A 10,001-nucleotide genomic window follows, 5' to 3' on the forward strand; every position below is an offset into this window, starting at 1 on the left:
CCAGCATTATACTTAATAGAGAAAAACTGAAACCATTCCCTCTAAAATCAGGAACCAGACAAGGATGCCCACTATCTCCACTCCTATTCAACATAGTACCTGAATTCCTAGCCAGAGCAATTAGGCAAGAAGAAGGAATAAAAGGAATACAAATAGGTAAAGAAACTGTCAAAATATCCCTATTTGCAGATGACATGATCCTATCCCTTAAAGACCCAAAAAACTCTACTCAGAAGCTTCTAGACATCATCAATAGCTATAGCAAGGTAGCAGGATATAAAATCAACATAGAAAAATCATTAGCATTTCTATACACTAACAATGAGCAAACGGAAAAAGAATGTATGAAAACAATTCCATTTACAATAGCCTCAAAAAAAATCAAACACCTAGGTGTAAACCTAACAAAAGATGTGAAAGACCTCTACAAGGAAAACTATACACTTCTGAAGAAAGAGATTGAGGAAGACTATAGAAAGTGGAGAGATCGCCCATGCTCATGGATTGGTAGAATCAACATAGTAAAAATGTCTATACTCCCAAAAGTAATCTACATGTTTAATGCAATTCCCATCAAAATTACAATGACATTCATTAAAGAGATTGAAAAATATACTGTTAAATTTATATGGAAACACAAGAGGCCACGAATAGCCAAGGCAATACTCAGTCAAAAGAACAATGCAGGAGGTATCACAATACCTGACTTCAAACTATATTACAAAGCAACAACAATAAAAACAGCATGGTACTGGCACAAAAACAGACATGAAGACCAGTGGAACAGAATAGAGGACCCAGATATGAAGCCACACAACTATAAGCAACTTATCTTTGACAAAGGAGCTAAAAATATACGATGGAGAAATAGCAGCCTCTTCAACAAAAACTGCTAGGAAAACTGGTTAGCAGTCTGCAAAAAACTGAAACTAGATCCATGTATATCACCCTATACCACGATTAACTCAAAATGGATCAAGGATCTTAATATCAGACCTCAAACTCTTAAGTTGATACGGGAAAGAGTAGGAAATACTCTGGAGTTAGTAGGTATAGGTAAGAACTTTCTCAATGAAACCCCAGCAGCACAGCAACTAAGAGATAGCATAGATAAATGGGACCTCATAAAGCTAAAAAGCTTCTGTTCATCAAAAGAAATGGTCTCTAAACTGAAGAGAACACCCACAGAGTGGGAGAAAATATTTGCCAACTATACATCAGACAAAGGACTGATAACCAGAATATATAGGGAACTTAAAAAACTAAATTCTCCCAAAACTAATGAACCAATAAAGAAATGGGCAAGTGAACTAAACAGAACTTTCTCAAAAGAAGAAATTCAGATGGCCAGAAAACACATGAAAAAATGCTCACCATCTCTAGCAATAAAGGAAATGCAAGTTAAAACCACTCTAAGATTCCATCTCACCCCTGTTAGAATAGCCATCATCAACAACACCACCAACAACAGGTGTTGGTGAGGATGCGGGGAAAAAGGAACCCTCTTACACTGTTGGTGGGAATGTAGACTAGTACAACCACTCTGGAAAAAAATTTGGAGGCTCCTTAAAAAGCTAAACATTGATCTACCATTTGATCCAGCAATACCACTCTTGGGGATATACCCAAAAGACTGTGACACAGGTTACTCCAGAGGCACCTGCATACCCATGTTTATTGTGGCACTATTCACAATAGCCAAGTTCTGGAAACAGCCAAGATGCCCCACCATTGACAAATGGATTAAGAAAATGTGGTATCTATACACAATGGAATTCTATGCAGCCATGAAGAAGAACGAAATGTTATCATTCGCTGGTAAATGGATGGAATTGGAGAACATCATTCTGAGTGAGGTTAGCCTGGCCCAAAAGACCAAAACTCGTATGTTCTCCCTCATATGTGGACATTAGATCAAGGGCAAACACAACAAGGGGATTGGACTATGAGCACATGATAAAAGCGAGAGCACACAAGGAAGGGGTGAGTATAGGTAAGACCCCTAAAAAACTAGCTAGCATTAGTTGCCCTTAACGCAGAGAAACTAAAGCAGATACCTTAAAATCAACTGAGGCCAATAGGAAAAGGGGAACAGGAACTAGAGAAAAGGTTAGATCAAAAAGAATTAACCTAGAAGGTAACACTCACGCACAGGAAATCAATGTGAGTCAATGCCCTGTATAGCTATCCTTATCTCAACCAGCAAAAGCCCTTGTTCCTTCCTATTATTGCTTATACTGTCTCTACAACAAAATTAGAAATAAGGGCAAAATAGTTTCTGCTGGGTATTGAGGGGGTGGGGGGGCAGAGGGAGGGGGCGGAGTGGGTGGTAAGGGAGTGGGTGGGGGCAGGGGGGAGAAATGAACCAAGCCTTGTATGCACATATGAATAATAAAAGGAAAATGAAAAAAAAAAAAAAGAAATGAGGCACAAGGCTGAGATCAAATCCCTTGCCCAAGGTCACAGTGTAAGAGGTAAAACTACAAATAATGTAGTTAGAGCCTATACAGCTTTACACAACTTAAAAATAATCACACTAAGTCTACTGTCAACAACCAACTGGAGAATGACACAAGAGCAACAAAACTATAAACTCATAGAATTAGCCTAAAAAAGAATCACAAGATATCTATGGAGAAAATTCCTTAAAGATAATCCTATTTTAAAAAAACATTTAAAAATGACTAAAATGAGAAATAGCCCATGTTTGTGGAGCTACCTCAGAGGACTGTTGTGAAATTAGGTATATTAGTATATGCTCAGCCCTTACAACAGTTCCGGGTCATAGGAAATTCTCAATAATTTAGCTACCATTTTTTATAAGCAGGCTTGTTACTTACTTATTGGTAGTATGACCTCAGACAAGGTCATCTTTTTTCTCTCTGAGCTTCAATTTCCTCATCCATAAGAAGTGGGTTAAGAGGAAATAAACACTTGGTCCCATGAGAATTAGGTGAGCACAGAGTAACATCAGACCCTGCCCAGTGCCTGCCATAAGGGACACTCCCCTGATGTTGTCTTCCTCTCCCAGGAAAAGACAGCACCTTATTTTTCTTTTGACCCTGCTTATTCAGCAGTCCTCAAAGTTGGGAATTTCAAGCACCAACAATATTTCTTCTTTGTCAATTAGTTCCCCAGTCTACCACAGCAAAGTGCCACAAAGTGAAATTATTCCTTCTGGGGGCTGTGAGGGAGAATCTGTTCCTTTAGTTTCTGATAATCTTGGGCACTTCTTGGCTTATGGATGGCTCTCTCCCTGTGTCTTCACACAGGCCTCCCTCTACATCGAAATTTTCCCTTTTCTTAAGAACACGGTCATATTGGATTAGGATCAACCCTAATCTCAGGATTTTAACTTAATGGCCTCTTTTAAGTTCCTATTTCCAAATAAGGTTACATTTTAAGGTATGGGGGATCAAAAGACTTTATCTTTTAGGGAGAACACAATTCAACTCATAAATAGTTTCCTTTTTTTTTTTAATCTGAAAAGTGATACATAAACACTAGCTTGGGGTGGGGGCGGGATTTGTTTGCTTTTGCCAAGCCAGGTCTTAAAAACAGCATCAACAAAAGACTACTATCTATTAATTTCTTTTTTTTTTTCTTGGCAGTACTGGGGTTTGAACTTAGGGCCTTGAGTTTGCTAGGGCTTGAGCCATGTCCCCAGCCTCATTTAAAATAATTTTAATGCTTGAAAATGTTATTGCTGTGGAGGAGTGGGCATTTTTTTCAGTGCTTGACAAGAAGTATCTTAGATAGACATGGAGAAGAGAGACCTGCTTGGCGCTAAGGACCATTTTCCTCACTAAGATCAAAGAAGTGTCTGTTTTTACTTATTTTATATAATAGGAGTTCTGAGAAAGATGTTATTTGAAACTAAGGGTACTCATTACAAAAACATCAATAACAAAAAATGTGTCTTTATACCACTGCTCTGGAATACCTTATGATGTTCTAAATTCTTTAAGTAATTTGTCTAACATCCTAATTTTATGCTGTTGAAGTATTGGTAAGCCAAACCAAAACCCTCTTCCCAGTACAATTGTAAGGGCAGCACACCTTGCTTGCTCCATTCCTTCCACTGTGGCCAATTTCCTCTTCCAAAGAGGTGGTTCATGCACTTGAATTTACCACTTGGGAGATACACTGGAGAGCTGAGTTAGAGTCTATTTTGAGTGTTGTCTAACTGTGTGCAATTTCTAGGTCTCCTCTTCTCCAAATCAGATGGCAAGGGCTCAAAGTCAGATTTTCTATACCACATTAGACATTTTTCACCTAAGCACTTCTCCCTACTCCTCCTCTTCTGTGCCATGGGAGGATATAAAGATAAGTCAGCTATGTACAAACCAGAATGGGGCCCTTACCAGACACAGAATTTGCTGTCTCTTTGATCTGTGCCTCCAGAACTGTGAGATGTGAGTATTTGTTGTTGAAGCCACTTACTCTACAGCAATGTTACAGCTACTGGGCTTGAAGCATTCCAGCCCAGAGCACTGCCCAGTGACTATCTCAACTCCCCCTTCAGACTGACAGCTTCATAAACAAACATTATTTAGACCATTCACCTTCATACATAAGTGACCATTCCCTCTTTTTTCTGATAGCAGTTATTTTTATGTATGCTCCATTTGAGTTTTCTTCCCCACTCATAAGGGAGATCAGCTTGGTGCTATGAAACAGCCAGTTTAGAATGCATATTTGCTGTCTTTTGATATTAATGAGATCGCCAGCTTTGTGGTAGAAAAGGTGTATTTTAATATTTTATGTACCATTTAATTAAGAAATAAAGAGAAATGGGATGTGGTTTATGAGACTAATTAACAATGCTTTAGAGTCTACTTGGTCTTCTAGTATGTATTTTCATCTTTAAGTTCATGTCCTTACAATGAACTCCATCCTCCAAAGACATTTGCCAAGCTATTTTATTATTTTTTCAACCTAAACACACAATAAAGTAGCAATTCCTTAATAAGTACTTCCTTGAATAAAATGCCAACTTTTTTCATGTAATCTAATCACAAAGTATGAGCCCGCTTTGTACTTAAAAAAAAAAACTGAGATTTTTAAATGCCAGAAATGCTAAGTGGACTTTGTGGTAAAGTGAACTTGGTGTATAGCCTTGGTCTGCTAGTGAGGGCTGAATCCCAGCCTTAGTGCATGCTGGTTTTATCTTGTGGAACTCACTTAGACTCTGCTATGAGTCTTGCATATAAAATATAGATAACAGTATCCATCATGTAGAGCTATCATAAACATTAAATTATACTCAAAAATGAACTAAAAATAGATTATAGATATAAATGTAACAGCTAAAACTGTTAGGACTATATAAAAATTTTGTGTTGTGTTGCAAACAATAACATCAAGAAAATGAAAAGGGGCAGAGGTTCCAAGATGGCGACTACAGGGAAGAAGCAGATAGCATGAGCTCTGTAAAGTAAAAATCTTGCTGAGTCCCTACAGACACACCTGGCAGGAAAAACCACCAAGAAGAGGCAAAACTCTGATACCCTTGAACCCCCAGCCCACACATAGCTTCCCCACACCAGATATATGGAGAAACCAGGAGGGCTCCTGCACCACCAGATGCCAGCTCCTAACCTGCTTAGGAGATGTAGACCAACAGGAGAGCAAATAAGCAGCATGCAGTATCCCCACAGCCACCCCTGGGATAAACCAGCATAGCCCACTGCACAGACTGACCCTTGCTCTGCAAAAAACAAAAACAAAAATAAAAAACTGAATGATAAACAAGCAACTGAAAAGGACACATAGCAAAGAGGACTGGGCTCCTTGAGCTCCAGAGAAAGGAGGGCAGGCACCCACATGAACTGTGACAGACAGTTGCTTCAACCTCATTTTCCTAGCCTAAGTCAACTTAGAGTCCGAGTTCTAGACAGAGAGAAATAAAATCATATTAATTTAGCAATGTGTATTAAATTCTTAAAATATTTATTACCTTTACCTAGTAATTCTACTTCTGGCAAGCTAGTAATAAAAAAAAAAAGGATTTCTGTCCAAAATGTTAAATGAAACATAAATTCTGAAAATCTAGAAACGACCTAAATGTGCCATCAGTCAGGAAATCACCACATTAACTAAAGTATACCCACTTTATAAAGTATAAAACTGACACTAAATTATAGCTATGAAATCTGAGTTAAACAAGGGAAGTTGTCTCATACTCTAAGAGCAGAAAACCTGTATATTCACAGTATGGTTGCTAGAATGTGTTTAAAAGTTAAACAGAAATGAAGGAAAGGAAATACACCAAAAGAGGAATAAGTTAACAAGATTGTATGGACAAGGAATCATGAGTATCTTTTCTTTCTCTGGAAAATGCAAAAAAAATGAAGAAATAAAAAACCTGAATTACACTTTTATCATCGTAGCAAATTAAAGGAATCACTTATGCTGGCAATGGACAAACTAAAAGTGGGAAGAGTTTATCTTATAAAAATAGCAGTGCTTCTATCTCAATCTATAAGCCGTGATCTATACATTAAATGGGAAGAGTAACTGCTTTATCCATCTCTGCAGTGGAGGACCCTGAGTGGCGCCCATGGCCCATGAAGTAAAAAGTCCAGCACTTTTGCTTAAGGAGCCTGTGCCTCAAAGCTCTACCAGTGCTTTGCACATCAATAATCAGTTTTTAAAAATCCCTTGATCACTGTAGAAAGTCGCCATTTTTAAGTTAAAAATCATCTTCCCACCCTGAAATCACCACTGTTAACAACTTAAAGAGCACACACACACACACACACACACACACACACACACACACACACACACACACACTTCTGTGTTCTCTTGTCAGTCGCACGGCTTGAATACTACCTATATGCTGATAACTTCCACAGTCCTATCTCCAGACCAGACCTCTCAATAATGCTAGACAAATCTAACTGGCTACTGACCATCTATACTTCAATGCCCAGACATCTCAAAATTCACACACTCCAAACTGAACTCCTCATCTTCATCACCCAACCTGTTCCTCCTCTGACTTCACCCATCTGTGCTAATTGTCTATTGCTTTATAAAAATTCACTGCTATTTTTGAGGGGCCTCAGTTCCACTCAACATGGACCTTTCCTTAAGGCTGTTTGAGTATCCTCACAACATGGCAGTTGGCTTCCCAGAGAGTGATCCTAAAAGACAGAGCAAAAAGGAAGGCACTTTTTATGACCTAGTTTTGAAGTCATAAATGTCTACCATAATCTAGTCATTAAAACCAAGTAACTAAGCCCAGCCCACATCCAAAAGTAAAGGATATTAAATTCCTTCTTTTCAGGAGAGAAGCATCAAAGAATCTGTAGACACACTGTAAAAGCACCATAACATCTCACCTGGTGGCAATTTCATTCTTCTAGGTGCTCAGGTCCCTTGAGTCATCCTAGTCTCTTGTTTCAATCTTGGCCCTCACCCAATCTGCTAAGAAGCCATGCTGTCACACTTTCAAACACCTGAGGTCTAGCCATTTGTCCCCACTTGCACTGCCTTACCCTGCTGCCTTGAAGAGCAGGCGTGTCTCTTTCCCAATCTTCCTTTTGCCCCCTTGCAGTGCGTCCTCACACAGAGGCCAGCATAATCCTTAAAACTGAAGTCAGATCATGCCAGCAGAAACCACCCAGCCCCACCCTCCTCACTTCCCTTACCTGCTCTTTCTTCTGTAACATTTTCACGTAACAATCTACAGAAGTAACTGATTCCTGCCTTTACTGTCCATTGTCTGCTTCTCCTACTAACACAAACTCTGTGAGAGCAGGAATCTTATTCTTGTTCAAGCTACCCCAAGTGTTAGAAGCTCAATTAACATGCTGAATTAATGAACACACATAACTTAAAAAGACAACCGAAATAATCTGTTTCCAATTAAGAAACATGCATGTGGTGAACATTTTTCCCTATCACGTTTCATAGCTGGGCAGTTAGGAGCCTATATGGCTAGGTCACAATCCACTCAACCAACTCCCTTTCATTGGACATTCATGTAAGTTACTAGCTTTTCCCTATTACAAATACAGTAATGAAAATCTCCTGATGTGTTTATTCCACTACTTATGACATTGGGAAATATTTTAGGCATGAAATTGCTGAGTGAAAGGATATGTACATTTTTAAGGATAAATATCCTGGTCCTATCAACAATGCATAAGAATGCCTATTTCTTCATATTCCCAGTAAGACATGCTATTAAGGTATTTAAAATAGTCAGATAATCCTGGGTTGGGCTGGGTTCTGTCATTAATGAGACTGAAACTACTATATGTAAAAAAGGGAATAGAGCTTGTGAGAATTGAAGTAAAGCACACTGCTTACATATGTTAGACTAAAGTGAGGCACAGCAGGATAGACAAGAGGCGGCCCAACATCAGCAGAGGCTTTATTCTGGAAAGATAGCCTAAGAAGAGGGTCTCCACTGCCACATTCAGGCTTGGGGTAGTTATAGGGGGAGGTGGTGGAAAAGTACCAGGAAAGTCCCTGGGTGGGCAAATTTCCTTGTGGGTGACTAAGGAGTGCTGCTGTAGGGCAACCAAGGAAAATAAGTTGTGGTTAGGTCACTGGCCTGCTCAACTGTCATTGGCGCCCACAAAGGTTAACAACTGTCCCTTTGTCAGTGTTGGGGGTCGGGTTGGGCGTTTCCAGTAAACACCTGCGAGAGGGATGGGGTCTGGCTCTAACATGGCTGCCCTTATGGGTCACTGTACCAGCACACAGTAGACGCTCCATAAAAGGCTGTCACTGTTCCTACGATCTGATGCCCCGCACATTACTGCACGAAGGTGGCTTCTTCTGTGCAGATCCATTAGTCATTCACTATGGAATCTGGAATCCTCCTAAATGCAGTGCATGCAACTGGGAGGAGCATCATTTTGGCGCGCTGATCCTTCTTGCATTTTCTTTTGGACAGCGGCACACCAACAAGAAGAGAACTGGGCCACGTGAAGGAGTCCCTGTCCGCCTGGGCATCCTGGTCCTCCGCGCGTCCGAACTCCTGCGAGCCAACGAGACCTCCTGCGAGCCAACGAGACCTCCAGCGGCGCTAGCGCCCGCGCCACGCCCCGGAAAAAGCCACGCGGGGTCGCGCTGCGCGGGCTCCGGCCCGGCTTCCACGCGCGCGCGAACTCAGGCGCGCACACGCGCAGCCTCCCCGCTGTAGGCCCGGCCCTCGCGCCGGACCAAGCCTTCCGGCGGGACCAGCGTTTTCTGCGCGCTTCACCCCAAATGTCGGGCAGGCGAACCCCGTGCCAGACCCGCGGCTCAGGCGCCCACGCGGAATGCCGCCCCACGCGGCCCGCGGTTCCCGTCCCGCGACAGGCAACGGGACGGGGCCGATGGACAGGGCGGGGGCCGCGGCCCGCGCGGCTCCTCGGCCCCGGCCCGCGCGCGACACGCACCTAGCTCCTCGCATGCCGCCGCCGGCGCCGCCGCCGCCTCCATCTCTCATGGGTCTCCAGGACGGCGCCGTCCGGTGCTCGCTCTCCCGCCGCCGCGTGCCGCGTCAGGCCGAGGCCGCCCCAGCCCCGCGGGACCCGCCCGCGCGCGCTGCATGCGCGATGCGTCCCCGCCGCCCGCGCTCTCCCGGACCCGCTAGTGAGGCGCCAGCGTGGAGAGCCCCAGGCCACGCACGTTGGCGGTATCTGGGAGTGCGGGTCCAGAGCTGGCCGACACCCAGGCCTGTAGCTCCGTGGGGTGTTGAGACCACGCTGCTTATGCGCTCCGTATGCCCCTGTTCAGACCTGCAAGGTTCAACCAAGGGAGCTCATCCACTCACATTCAGCGCTCTAAGATGCCCCCATGCCCTTCAAGAGCTTGACCTGTACTGTGCTGCTGAAAGAAAGCCTAGGTGAATTGACAACGTCAGAAACCCGTAAGCACTGAACACACATTCTCTTGTGTAATCCTGTGACAACCCTGTGAGAAAATTCTAATGTTACATCCATGTTACAGATGAGGAAACCACACAAAGCACACAGAGGTGAACCCCGCCCAAGGAC

This window comes from Castor canadensis, chromosome 1 (assembly GCF_047511655.1).
Source record: "Castor canadensis chromosome 1, mCasCan1.hap1v2, whole genome shotgun sequence".
In the NCBI taxonomy this organism is placed as follows: Eukaryota; Metazoa; Chordata; class Mammalia; order Rodentia; family Castoridae; genus Castor; species Castor canadensis.